Genomic DNA, 13,692 nt, shown 5'->3' on the forward strand with positions numbered 1-13,692 from the left:
CTGTATCAAAACATGCACCGTGAGAGGGAATGTTCTATTACAGGAGTGGGAAATTTAACCGGGCACAACACATTTAGGTCACAGCCCTTTTCTGTCCATTGTTAGCCTGGTTCAGTGAATTACAGGTACGACCTTTTCTCCTGAGCAGTGCTTTTTTTTTTCTTCCTAAAAAAATGTTTAGGGGTGCTCTCATTTTGACTCAAGAAAACCACCATATTATAGTTCAAATCGGGGAAAATAAATACAGTAGATGGACAAAAATACAAAGATTCACAAAATGTTTAGGGCAGGGGTCAGCAAACTTTTTCAGCAGGGGGCCGGTCCACTGTCCCTCAGACCTTGTGGGGGGCCGGACTATATTTTGGGAAAAAATATGAACGAATTCGTATGCCCCACAAATAACCCAGAGATGCATTTTAAAGAAAAGGACACATTCTACTCATGTAAAAAAATGCCGATTCCCGGACCGTCCGCGGGCCGGATTTAGAAGGCGATTGGCCGCATCCGGCCCCCGGGCCTTAGTTTGGGGACCCCTGGTTTAGGGGTTTGCGTACCACTGTGTCCCCCCAGGGAAAAAAGCACTGCTCTTGAGACAGGCTCTGCACCTTTAACAAATGCAGAAATTCAGTAGGTCCAACTAACCCACTTTGCTACATCGACTGGCATGCAGGACTTTTTCCTCCTGATTAAAAAAAGCTGTGTAGCCATGCGGTGAAAACCATCACATCTCCCCGCCCCCAAAATAATTTTTATTGGTTTTCATGTAAATACAAGAACAACATATAACTACAGTAACTTATTCAGTGGTACATTCTTAATAATTTTCATGTGCACAAGCAATATGTTTATGCATTATCAATTCAAGCATCCTCTCCACAAAGACTCTTGTTTTGCGCGTGGAATAAAAGTATCTTTTGTCTCATTTATAAAGTAAGGAAAGGAAGCCAAGCCTCACCCCAAAATGTCTAACCCTGAAGTGCCTTTACTTACCGTTCTGTGGCGAGTAAGGGGTTCTGACAGAGCCACATTCTAAATATTATTTAACTGGATTTCAATGGGGAGTGAACACTGTCATGTCTGAAGGGGGCTTGTGCATATGAACACAAAGGAACATGGACAAAAGGAGCAATGTTGATAATGAGCATGCGCTGAAGACCCTCCAAGTGTTCTGATTTCCCAGGGACAGTCCTGGATTTACAGAAGTGTCCCGCTTTTCCTAAGGATGTCCCTATTTTTATCAGAGAAACATTGGAAGGGACGCCTCTGCTTTCATCAGATAAATGTATGGAATAGGATGCCCCCATTTCCATCGGAGAAATGTTGGAGGGCATGAGTCAAGATTGTGCGAAGTTGGTGTCGTGAAATTCTACTCAGTATTGATCCAAAGCAGATTCTAGCGTATAGTTAGCAGAGTAACAACTTAAACACGTTGCAGGATTTCAAAAAAAACAACAACGACCAGAGGCAATTAATATTTCATCCAGCAGAGCCTTACTACTACCGAAGGCAAATGAGCATAATGGTCACATTCAAGATTGGCACTGTCCATAAGGAATCCAGTTGCAGCAGACTTAAACTTACACTAACTTATAACAAGTCTAAAATCTTAACACTAAGCAAAACGCCACAATAGAAGGAAAAGAACTACAAAGAGCAGGTGTGAAAGTCAGGCTCCTTCTGGTCTCTTATTATAGTCAGCATGACCTTCAAAGAAGAGATAACAGAACCCGTTTAAACCAGCTGTACTCAGCTTCTCTGAAGGAATAACCCAAACACTAGGGCCGGCTCTAGGAGTAGGCTGGGTGGCGTGGGGTGCGAGGGCGCCGGACCGGCAGGGGGGCGCTGTGCGGCAGCCCACCAGCCACGGCAAGAAACGGGGCGGGGGCGCCGGAGCAATCTCCGCACCACGGCGCCCCGGCGCCCGACATGCTTGAGACGGCCCTGCCAAACACCATGAACCTTCTGCTTGCTTCTTTCGCACAGAAAAGCTTCCAGAACCCTCTTGAATTAAGTAGAATAGGAAATAATAATAATAATAATAATAATAATAATAATAATAATAATAATAATAATAATATATTTATATCCCGCCTATCTGGCCGGGTTTCCCCAGCCACTCTGGGCGGCTTCCAACAAAATATTAAAATACAGAAATCCATCAAACATTAAAAGCTTCCCTAAACAGGGCTGCCTTAAGATGCCTTCTAAAGGTCTGGTAATTGTTATTCTCTTTGACCTCTGGTGGGAGGGCGTTCCACAGGGCGGGTGCCACTACCGAGAAGGCCCTCTACCTGGTTCCCTGTAACTTGGCTTCACGTAGCGAGGGAACCGCCAGAAGGCCCTCAGCGCTGGACCTCAGTGTCCGGGCAGAACGATGCGGGTGGAGACGCTCCTTCAGGTATGCTGGAAAGATCTCTACACATCACATCAATACTTGCTGCACTAAGAAATGCAAACTGACCGTGTGGGGTGGAGAGAGAGACCTTTCTCAGCTTCCCAATGTAAATGTAAACAGAAAGTAATATTGATTTGTAGTGGGATGGAAACCAAGATAAGCTTAGCCTGTTGCTTCTCAGCCTTTGGGGCTAAGGTCTCCCTTCTTCCTAAACTTCCTCTGCTTTTCTGCCTCCCCTCACAACCAAACATCTGTTCCATAAGTGAGCCCCTTCCATGCATGTTGGCTTGCTGTTTCAGGAACAAATCTGCGGGGAACTAATCCAATAGACTTGGCCAGCCTGCCAGGACCTAATTGTGTTGCTGCAGTGGAATTTGTATAGCCCCACAAATTAGCATCTGTGCAGGCCCGGCTCACCTGCCAACACCTCCCGAAAAGTTGGGGGAAGCAGTTCATGCAGCAGATACCCAGAGCAAAACAGCTAAGACCACCGAGACATAACTGGTCACCTCTTAGTCTTCATGGAGGTGCAGAGGAGCTCTTGAAGTTCCAGCGTGACAGGTTTGCAAAACGCAATGCAGATAAAATCACTTCCCAAACATTCTAATTCAGGATGATTTCTGGAGCCAGTGAATGTGCCTGAGGGGCCTGCTTGTTCTGTTTCTTTTTTAAAGAAATAAATTTTATTAAGGATTATAGAGAAAAATACAAAACTTGATATCTTCCCCCCCTTTTTTTAACCAAACCAAGACTTTTATATAGATACAAACAGAAACACAAAAAGGGGAGAGGAGAGAAAGAAAGAAAGAAAGAGAAATAAGAATACAGTGGAAGGAACCTCAGTTTTTTGAACGTAATCCGTTCTGGAAGACAGTTCGGCTTCCAAAAAGTTCAAAAGCTGAGGATCAGTTTGCTGGCTGCAAAGTCAGTGGGGAAAAAATAAAAAATGTGGCCCAGAAGCTGTTTGGCTTCTGGAAATTGTTCGAAAACCAGAGCAATTACTTCTGGGTTTTCAGCACATTCAATTCCCCGCTCCTCCACATGCAGCTGCTGGGTGACCTTGGGCTAGTAACATTTCCCTGAAGTCTCTCAGCCTCACTCACCTCACAGAGTGTTTGTTGTGGGGGAGGAAGGGAAAGGAGATTGTTAGCTGCTTGGAGACTCCTTAAGGGGACCCAGGTGGCGCTGTGGGTTAAACCACAGAGTCTAGGGCTTGCCGATCAGAAGGTCAGCAGTTCGAATCCCCGCGACGGGGTGAGCTCCCATTGCTTGGTCCCAGCTCCTGCCAACCTAGCAGTTCGAAAGCACATCAAAGTGCAAGTAGATAAATAGGTACCGCTACCGCGGGAAGGTAAACGGCGTTTCCGTGCGCTGCTCTGGTTCTGTGCGCTGCTCTGGCCACATGACCTGGAAGCTGTCTGCGGACAAACGCTGGCTCCCTCGGCCTATAGAGCGAGATGAGCGCCGCAACCCCAGAGTCGGACACTACTGGACCTGATGGTCAGGGGCCCCCTTTACCCTTTACCTTTAAGGGGAGTGAAAGGCGGGATATCAAATCCAGACTACTACTCCTCCTCCTCCTCCTCCTCCTCCTTCTTCTTCTTCCCCCTCGTGGTCCCTTCCAACAATTTCAAAGTCTACGATTCTATGATATATGTAGAAAAAACCAAACCAATCGAAAAGTAAGAAGAGCCTTTCTGGATCAGAGCAAAGGGCCATCTAATTCAGCATCCTGTTCTCACATCCACTAATGCCATCCACTAGATGCCCCTGGGAAACTTGCAGGCCGGACATGAGCAGAATAGTACCCTTTTCCAGTCGTGTTCCTCATCCACTGGCATTCAGAGACAGACTGCCTCCAAACCTGGAAGTACAAGATAGCCATTATAGCTGTCATTAGAAATAAGGGAATGGAAATAACGAGTAAGTAATAAAAGATATAAAAACCCAAGTCACAGCAAATTTACTCCATTAATTAAAACTACAGGAGCAATTGCATCTACCACTCACTGGGAGAACCTCCGCGGGCGGGGGGTGGGGGCGGGGGCGGAGAGAGACAGAATCCAACCAAAGCTAAATTTCTAATTTTGATTCCTTCCCATTGGAAACTCAGTAAATCATTAAGTGACAGCAAACATGTGCTGGTGTGACAGTGGGAGAGTCTTTAGCCAGTGCTGTAAACAACACACAGCTGGGATGCTTGACCTTTCTCAGCAACCAAGCGCAATTCATTATGAAGCCACATCGTCCAAAGATGGGTCCTCTTTTCCCAAGTCCCGCTTTGCCTTCATGGCAGATTGGCTGAGTAAGTAATGTCTCTTGAGCTCTTCTGCCAAACGGAGCAAAGCAGAAAATATCAATCATGAAGCAAAAAACCACACTCAACCAAATGTAAACTGAAGAAATGTAGTATCCAATTCAACATGCATAAAACTTTAAACGGAAACCTGTTGGAAGAGGGGGAAAAACCCAGTTTAGAGCGAAAAGAGCCCAGAAAGTCTGGCTGATCTCCCCTAGGAGAATATTCCAAAGTCATGGAGCTGCCACAGAGAAGGCCCTGGATTTGCCTAATGGCCTAGGATGATGAAATAGATACTAAGATCGCCAAAGCTGACCATAAGAAAACAGGTTATCTCACTTGGTTTAGACCAGGCACCCCCAAACTGCGGCCCTCCAGATGTTTTGGCCTACAACCCCCATGAACCCTAGCTAACACGACCAGTGGTTGTGGAAGATGGGAATTGTAGTCCAAAACATCTGGAGGGCTGACGTTTGGGGGTGCCTGGTTTAGACCGTGGTTCTGATAACACCAAGGTGGTGGGTTCAATTCCCATATGGGTCAGATGCATATTCTTGCATTGCAGGGGGTTGAACTAGATGACCCTGGGGTCCCTTCCAACTCGACAAGTCTATGGCTCTATGAAAACAGGTGGCCAATGAAATCGATATAGAATTGGAATTATTTTCATGGGCAGCAGACAAAAGCCTGGCTGCCACATTTTGGACCCGCTATTGTTCCTGACCTGTTTTTTGAAGGCAGACCCACATTGTCACAGTGGCCGGAGTGGACTACTTCAGAGTAACGACGCTACGCAGCTCTGCATTTTATTCTTTTATTGGTGCTGCGTATTTACAGTGCTCAAGTCATTGCTATTTACACGGAGCGATGTTGTCAGTCGGTTTCAGAACCTCCTAATGGCTTTTGGCGCGTCTTTCTCCAACACAAAAGCTTTGGCAGACCCATCCTCTTGCCCCTCCTCTTCCTGCGTAATTCTGGAGTTGGAGGGATGGGTCTTCCCCCCTTGCTTGCCCCTTCCTGTCCCACCTGGGACCCTGGCTCCTCTACCTTGCCTGAGCCTCGGACACGACTTCCTGCTTCCCCACTGGAATCGGAACTCTCCCTGCTTTCCCCTTTGCTCGGGGACGGGCTTGAACTCAGGAGGGGAGGGACTTCGCGATATCCCCTGTCCCTCACATCCACCCCCCTCCCAAGCTCTCCTTCACCCCTCCCCAGGCCCCCCCCATGTGTCGGTGACGACTGGAAGCCTAAGAACTCAGTGCTCTCCGAGCCCGTTGGTGTGAATACCTCCCCCCAGTCCTGCGAGCCCCCCCCTTCCGCCTGGGCGGACGGGAATCCCAAAAAGTCCGTGGCGTCAGAGCTGGTGGGGGTAAAAACGTTCTGCCAATCTGCTCCTTCCTCTGACTGGGTGGATCTCGGTGACACCCATACCTCATCCTCTGGTTCCTCAAACTCCGCTTCCCAGCGCCATGGTGAGCTGCTCTCCCGTGCCTCCTCCTCCTCCCCCTCCCTTTCCATGTGCCAGGGCTTGGGTCTGTGGGGAAAGAGGGCGTGAAATTCTTCCACCAAGAATTCCTCCTGTATCTGAGTGGCTGGGACCCATTCATTCTGGGACGGTGGAGCGTCCTCCCATGCCATGAGGTACTCCAGTCCCCCCACCCCCCACCTTGAATCCAGGATGGCCGTGGCCTCATTGAGTTGCTCCCTGCCTTCCCTCTCCCCCCCTCCCTCGGGGGTTTGTTCGCTGTCTCGGAGCCTGCTGCTTTCCCTGTACGGCGACAGCAGCGATCTATGAAACACTGGATGCACCCTCATGTCCTCTGGCAGTGCCAGCCTGTATGCCACCGGGTTTACCTGTTGCGTGACCGTGAAGGGGCCCAGCCTTTTGGGTGCCAGCTTTTTGCACCTCCCTCTGGTGGGAAGGCCCTCCGAGGACAACCACACCTTGTCCCCCACCCTGATGACCTCCCCTTGTCGCCTGTGGCGATCTGCCCCCTTTTTGTACGCTTCCTTGGCCCTCTCCAAGTGTTCTCTGAGCTGCTGGTGCACCGTCTCCAGTTCCTCTGCCCAATCCTCAGCCTGTGGGCCCTCCTCCTCCTCCTCCTCCCTCTCCCTCTCTGGGAAAGATCTGAGGTCGCGCCCGTAATTGGCCTTAAAGGGCGACACCCCTGTGGAGACGTGCACTGCATTGTTGTAGGCAAATTCTGCTAGTGGCAAGCGATCCACCCAGTCCGTTTGCCGCTGGCTGACGTAGCATCTCAGGTACTGCTGCAGAATGGCGTTGACCCTCTCCGCTTGTCCGTTGGTCTGCGGGTGTCTAGCCGTCGACAAGCTGACCTCCACCTGCAGGAGGTTCATGAGCCGCCGCCAGAACCTGGAAACAAATTGGCGGCCACGATCCGAAATAACCCTTAAAGGTAATCCATGCAGTCTGAAAATGTGATCAACAAACAGTTTGGCTGTCTCTTCTGCCGAGACTGCCCTGGCACACGGTATAAAGTGACACATTTTGGACATAAGGTCCACCACCACCAACACTGCAGTCTTACCCCTGGACGAAGGCAGATCTGTGATGAAGTCCATGGACACCACTTCCCACGGCCTGTGTGGTGTGGCTAAGGGCTCCAGCAACCCTGGTGGCGCTGCTCTGACCACCTTCGCCCGCTGGCAGGTGGTACAGCCCCTTACATAGTCTCGAACATCTTCCCGCACCCCTGGCCACCAGAAGTGTCTCATGACTAGGTGAGCGGTTTTGTCCCTTCCAAAATGCCCCGCTGTAGGGTTGTCGTGCATCTGCTTGAGGACCGTACGTCGAAGCTGGGTGGTGGGCAGGTACAGCGCACCCTTGTAGAAAAGCAGCCCTCTGCGTTCTGCAAAGTCTTTTGCCTGCTCCCTCCCCCCTCTCAGTTCTCTGAAGATGCGGTTGGCAAATTCATCCGCTGCCGTCAGTGCTGTGAGTTCTGCCTCGCTCACCACAGCTGCTCCGCAGGACCATGCCGACGGGGGGAAAATGTGCCTTGGGGCTGGTGGCGCCTCCTCCTCCATGTACTCTGGCTTGCGGGAGAGGGCATCCGCCCTGACATTCTGCTCCCCCGGGATGTAGTGGATGGAGAAGTTGAAGTTCGAGAAGAACTCTGCCCACCGTATCTGCCGCTGGTTGAGCACCCTGGCAGTTCTCCAGAACTCCAGGTTCTTGTGGTCTGTGCACACCTGGATGGGGTGCTTTGCGCCCACCAGGAAGTGTCGCCAGTGCTGGAACGCAGCGTAGATCGCAAGAAGTTCCCTATCAAACACTGTGTAGTTGCGTTCAGGCTGTGTCAGCTTCCTGGAGAAGAAGGCACAGGGTCTCCACTCCCTGTTGGCGTCCAGTTGCAACAAAATTGCGCCCACAGCTTTTTCAGAAGCATCTGTCTCAATGCGTAGGGGCGCGTCCTGCACCACATGGAACAGGTTTTGGTCTGAGGCGAACACTCTCTTGAGGCTTTCGAACGCTGCTTGCGCCTCTGGTGTCCACTTGAACTTCTGCTTGCCTCTCAGGCAGTCCGTGATGGGAGCCGTAACGCGAGAGAAGTTCTTGATGAACTTCCTGTAGAAGTTAGCGAAGCCTAGTAGGCGTTGGGCATCTTTGCGCGTCCTGGGGCTGTGCCAGTCCAGGATGGCCTGCACCTTGTCCTTGTCCATCGCCAGCCCCTTGTCTGACAGCTTGTAGCCCAGGAAGTCCACCTCTTTGGTGTGAAACTTGCACTTCTCCAGCTTCACATACAGGTGGTTCTCCTTCAGGCGTTGCAACACCTCTCTGACATCTTTCACATGCTGCACCGGGTCATTCGAGTAGATAAGGATGTCATCTAGGAAGACCAAGCATTTCCTGAAGAGGAGGGACCCCAGGACGTGGTGCATGAAGGCCTGGAAGCATGCTGAGCCCCCTTGCAAACCGAAGGGCATCACCAGATATTCAAAAGAGCCCAGAGGCGTGAACATCGTGGTTTTCCATTCATCTCCTTCCCGGATCCTGATCAAGTTGTACGCCCCCCTTAGGTCCAGCTTGGTGAAAATCTTGCCCCTGCGTGCCGCTGTCAGGAGATCATCCACTCTGGGCATGGGGAAAGCCACTGGCTCTGTCACCGAATTCAGCCGTCTAAAGTCCACCACAAGACGGCGCTGTTGCGTGTCTTTCTTGTCCACCCAGAAGACCGGGCTGCCCCCTGCTGCCTTGCTTTCCCTTATGAACCCCCGCTTGAGGTTCTTGTCGATGAAAGCGCGCAGATCCTCCAGCTCCTGGTCTGACATGGCGTACAGCTTGGCTGGGGGTATCGTCGCCCCTGGCACCAGGTTGATCTGGCAGTCAAAAGGCCTGTGCGGGGGTAGGTGGTCGGACTCCGCTTCGCTGAAGACCTCCTGCAGGTCCCAGTACTGCTTGGGTATTGCCTCACCCCCTTTGATATGCATGGTGGCCACCGTGGCTATTGGAGGCCCCTCCCCTGGTTGGTGCTGCATGCAATGTTCCAGACAAAAGTCCGACCCAAACGTGATGCACCTCTGGTGCCAACTGATGGAGGGGTCGTGGCGCGCCAGCCAGCTCATGCCCAAGACGATGGGGGGGTCTGAGATGGTGGTGACGTTGAACGCCAGTGTCTCTGAGTGCCTTCCAACCGTCATTCTCATGGGGGGGGTTTGATGTGTGATGGCCCCTCCCAGCAGCTCCCTGCCGTCAATGGTTGCCACGTGCAGAGGAAAATCCAACTGCAAAAGCTGGATTTGGTGCTCTTCTGCAAAGCTTCTCGAGAAGAAGTTGGCGGACGCCCCACTGTCAATTAAGGCGAGGACCGTCAGGGGATAGCCATTTGGGAGCGTTAGCGTCACTTCTAGAACCACTCCTGCTCTGGGAGGGGTGGGCTGGCTCTGCACCTCTCTGTGCGGGTGGGCGGGCTGGGGCTGTTGTCTGCTGACTGTGCCTGGCTGCTGCCCCTTGTCTCCTGCAGCCAGGCTTTCCCGTTTCCCTGCTGTGGTGCTGCGTCAGTGGGGGAGGGCACCACCGTTCCCGCCTTTCCTTGCCACTCCCTGCGATGTGGGCAGTCTCTGACTAGATGCTGGGGTGAGTTGCAGAGAAAGCAATTCCCGCCCCTTCCCTCCTTGCGTCTTGGCGCCGCTGGGGTTTGAAAAGCCCGCGCGCGCGCGCTATCAATCTGCATGGGCTCCTGGTCCTGGCTGGCTCCAGGCGTGGCTTGAAAGGGTTGTTGAGGGAGTGGCTTCTCCTGCGACCGTGGGAACCAAGCCCGCTTTGCGCGCGTCGCTTGCTTGTCGTTCCACCGGGATTCCTGCCTCACCCCCACCGCCAGAGCTGCTTTGCTCAGCTGATCCATAGTACTGGGCTTTGGACCTCTCGAGAGTTCATCCTTCACCTCCTCGCTCAAACCCAAGTAAAACGCAGCTTGCATGGGAGGCGAATCCAAAACCCACCCCAGTCTGTGCACCAGCATGGTGAATTTCGCCCAATATGCGCGAACTGTCATATTTCCTTGGCGTAAATTATGCAGTTCCTCCTTAGTCTGGTCCAAATGACTATCGGACGAATACATCGTCCTCAAACCTTCTAGAAATTGTTGGACATTTTTCATGCAAGGATTCTTGGTTGCGATTAATGGTCTTAGCCACTCCCTGGCTGCTCCGGTGAGATGTTCCACAATAAACGCTACTCTGTGCTCATCATCGGGGAACTCATTCTGGTGCAGCTCAAGAGCATACACGATCTCAGTCTCAAAGCCCTGAAACTCCTTCGGGTCTCCATTGAACTTGCTTACAAGGGTCCCTGCTCTCCTTCCTGGCAGCACTTGGACTTGGGGAGCCCCTCCCGCCTTGTTTTTCTCTGCATCCAGCTTGTTTTGGAGGTCTACCGCCACCGCCCTTAAATGCTGCTCTTTTTCCTGGAGCTCTCTCACCTGTTCCGCAAGTTGTAGCCGGTCGTCCTGGACCTTCTTAGTCTCCTCTTTAGCTGCCTTCAATTCTCCCTGCGCCTGCAGCGACAGCTGTTGCAGTTCTAGCTGGGCTTGCTCAGCGATCTGCCGCCACTTCTCCGCCTCGGACACGCTCATCCCGGCAACTCCGAAGTAGCCCAAAAAGGATTAGGAGGTTGCTGTCACAGTGGCCGGAGTGGACTACTTCAGAGTAACGACGCTACGCAGCTCTGCATTTTATTCTTTTATTGGTGCTGCGTATTTACAGTGCTCAAGTCATTGCTATTTACACGGAGCGATGTTGTCAGTCGGTTTCAGAACCTCCTAATGGCTTTTGGCGCGTCTTTCTCCAACACAAAAGCTTTGGCAGACCCATCCTCTTGCCCCTCCTCTTCCTGCGTAATTCTGGAGTTGGAGGGATGGGTCTTCCCCCCTTGCTTGCCCCTTCCTGTCCCACCTGGGACCCTGGCTCCTCTACCTTGCCTGAGCCTCGGACACGACTTCCTGCTTCCCCACTGGAATCGGAACTCTCCCTGCTTTCCCCTTTGCTCGGGGACGGGCTTGAACTCAGGAGGGGAGGGACTTCGCGATATCCCCTGTCCCTCACACACATGAACAACTGTGACCGACTCTGTCTTTTCTACAAGGAGCTGCGGAGAAGCTGGTAAAAGAATCTTCTGGCCATTACCTCCGCTTGAGTACTCAGAGAAAATGATGTGCTGAAGAGCATCGCTAAAGCACATACAGTCCCCTTCAAGCTAAACCCGGTCTCGCAGTTCACAAGGATTCCCGAAAAACAGTGCACCAGTCTTGTTAAAAAATCATTTTTATTTAAACCTCCATGCATCACGCAAGTCCATGTTTCTTACCATAAGAAAAAGGGTCTTAGGAAGTTTACCTTCTGGTAATTTGTCCTAGAAGTTGTCTTCTCCTGTTCACATGAGATCACTCCGTTGTCATCTCCCATCATTATAATATTGCCATCATGTGTTTTTTTTTTCAAATGACACCTCTTCCAGTCCCGCCATTCTTCTTCAGAAGGTGGCACCTCTGGGAAGAAATAAGTCCCAATTAGCATTTTGTTGACCACAACGATGTGTGTTTCCTGAGGAAAATGTGTACACTGGAAGCTCCCGAAATATGTGCCATACCAGGGAGAAGAATCGGTGGAAGAAGACTGGCAAAAATCTAGAACGTATATAAAAATATATAGCAGAATTGAATTAGGAAATAGATTTACAAGTGTATAGAATCTGCAGATTTTTGAATAGGTTAGATAATGTGTGATATGTGGGAAATTTGTTTTAAATGTGAATGATTTAGATTTAAGATTTAGAATTTGCTAAAGAGACTCAATGATGAACCGCAGAAGGGGGGACTCCGAGGAAGTCCCTTTTTTCTATGAAAATGATATGAAAATTATAGTTTAGAAATGATTTTTTAGTATAATTTTTCATTTTCATTTTTCTTTTTTGTGTATGTGTGTGTATATGCTTTGCTATGATATTTTAAATGGGTTGGCCAATGTTATATGTATCTACATGTTTATATATAAAATCAATAAAAATTATTTTCAAAAAAGATGCGTGGTTGAAACTATGGAATCAAACATTGAAGTTTACTGCATGTACCGCCCTGAAAGAGAATGTCTGGAAGATGATGTATAGATGGTATTTAACACCAGCAAAATTAGCTAAAATGTATAGGATGAGTAATAAAATGTGCTGGAAATGTAATAAGAAGGAAGGAGATTTTTATCATATGTGGTGGAAATGCGAAAAAGTTTAAAGATTTTGGAAAATGATATATAATGAACTGAAAAAGATTTTTAAATATACTTTCCCCAAAAAACCAGAGGCATTCTTATTAGGAATTATTGGACAAGAGATTGCAAAGGAGGACTATATAATATTTTTGTATGCGACAACCGCGGCTAGGACTTTGTTAGCCCAAAAATGGAAAACTCAGGATTTACCGACGATTGAGGAGTGGCAGACAAAAATGATAGACTATGCGGAACTAGTGAGACTGACTAGCAGGATCCGGAACCAGGGGGAAACAAGGTTCCAAAAAGACTGGAGTAAATTTGTGGACTATATGGAAAAGAACTGTAGAAGTTTAAAGACACTTGCAGGACTGAAATAAATCCTACGAATTGATTTTAAATGGATGGAATAAAGGAACTGCGAGATAAGAACTGAATAAATAGAAAACCAAATGAGGGGAGGGAGGGAAGTCAAGCTCAGCAGAGCATTGAGAAGGAGAAATTTGGAAAGAATTGCTAAAAAGATAGTTGTGTGTGTTGTATTTGTTTCTGAATGTATGTTTGTTTTGTTTATTGTTTTAAATGTGTTTATTTGGAAAATTCAATAAAATGCTTTATAAAAAAAATTATTTTAAAAAACAAAAACACAAACCACAGGAAATATGTGCCATGGGTCCTGGTGTTCTGAGGCCTGAGCCAGTTTGTGAGGAATGTGGATGATTCTTGAGATTCTCCCACAGATCTGATGGTCTCATATTAATTGTGTGTGTTGGCTTCGAATCAGTTAGTGCTGGAAAGGATTTATTTGAACTGTTTTAGAACTGATTGAATCTAGAATTACAAACTTGCAAAATCCAGGGGGGGAAATCTACTGAAAGCTGAGACTCCACAAGCTGCTGATGGCACCTGCCTACACTTCTTAGTTTACATTTGGCCTGAGGGGACAAAGACCCCTTTGCATGTTCAGGGGGAGGGGACATACCAGGCGTCTTATGTGGGAAGAAGAAGATAAAGACAGAAACCTCTCATTCCAGCCCCAACTTTGGTCCCCTTTCCCAACAAGGAAGTACTTCTCTACAGGAATCCCCCGTGCCCCCTGAAAATATTCAGTATCTTCATTTGCCAGCAAGGAAGAAAGCTGCCAAACAGCCCCAGGAACCCAAACAGAATTCTGCATAGAAAGGCACTTACATCGAGCTATTTACGCCCCACATTCAACTCCAGGTTGAATGAATGAATGAATCTTTATTTGCATCAGCCGTAGCAATAAAACGACAAT

The sequence above is a fragment of the Zootoca vivipara genome, chromosome 5, assembly GCF_963506605.1.
Source record: "Zootoca vivipara chromosome 5, rZooViv1.1, whole genome shotgun sequence".
In the NCBI taxonomy this organism is placed as follows: domain Eukaryota; kingdom Metazoa; phylum Chordata; class Lepidosauria; order Squamata; family Lacertidae; genus Zootoca; species Zootoca vivipara.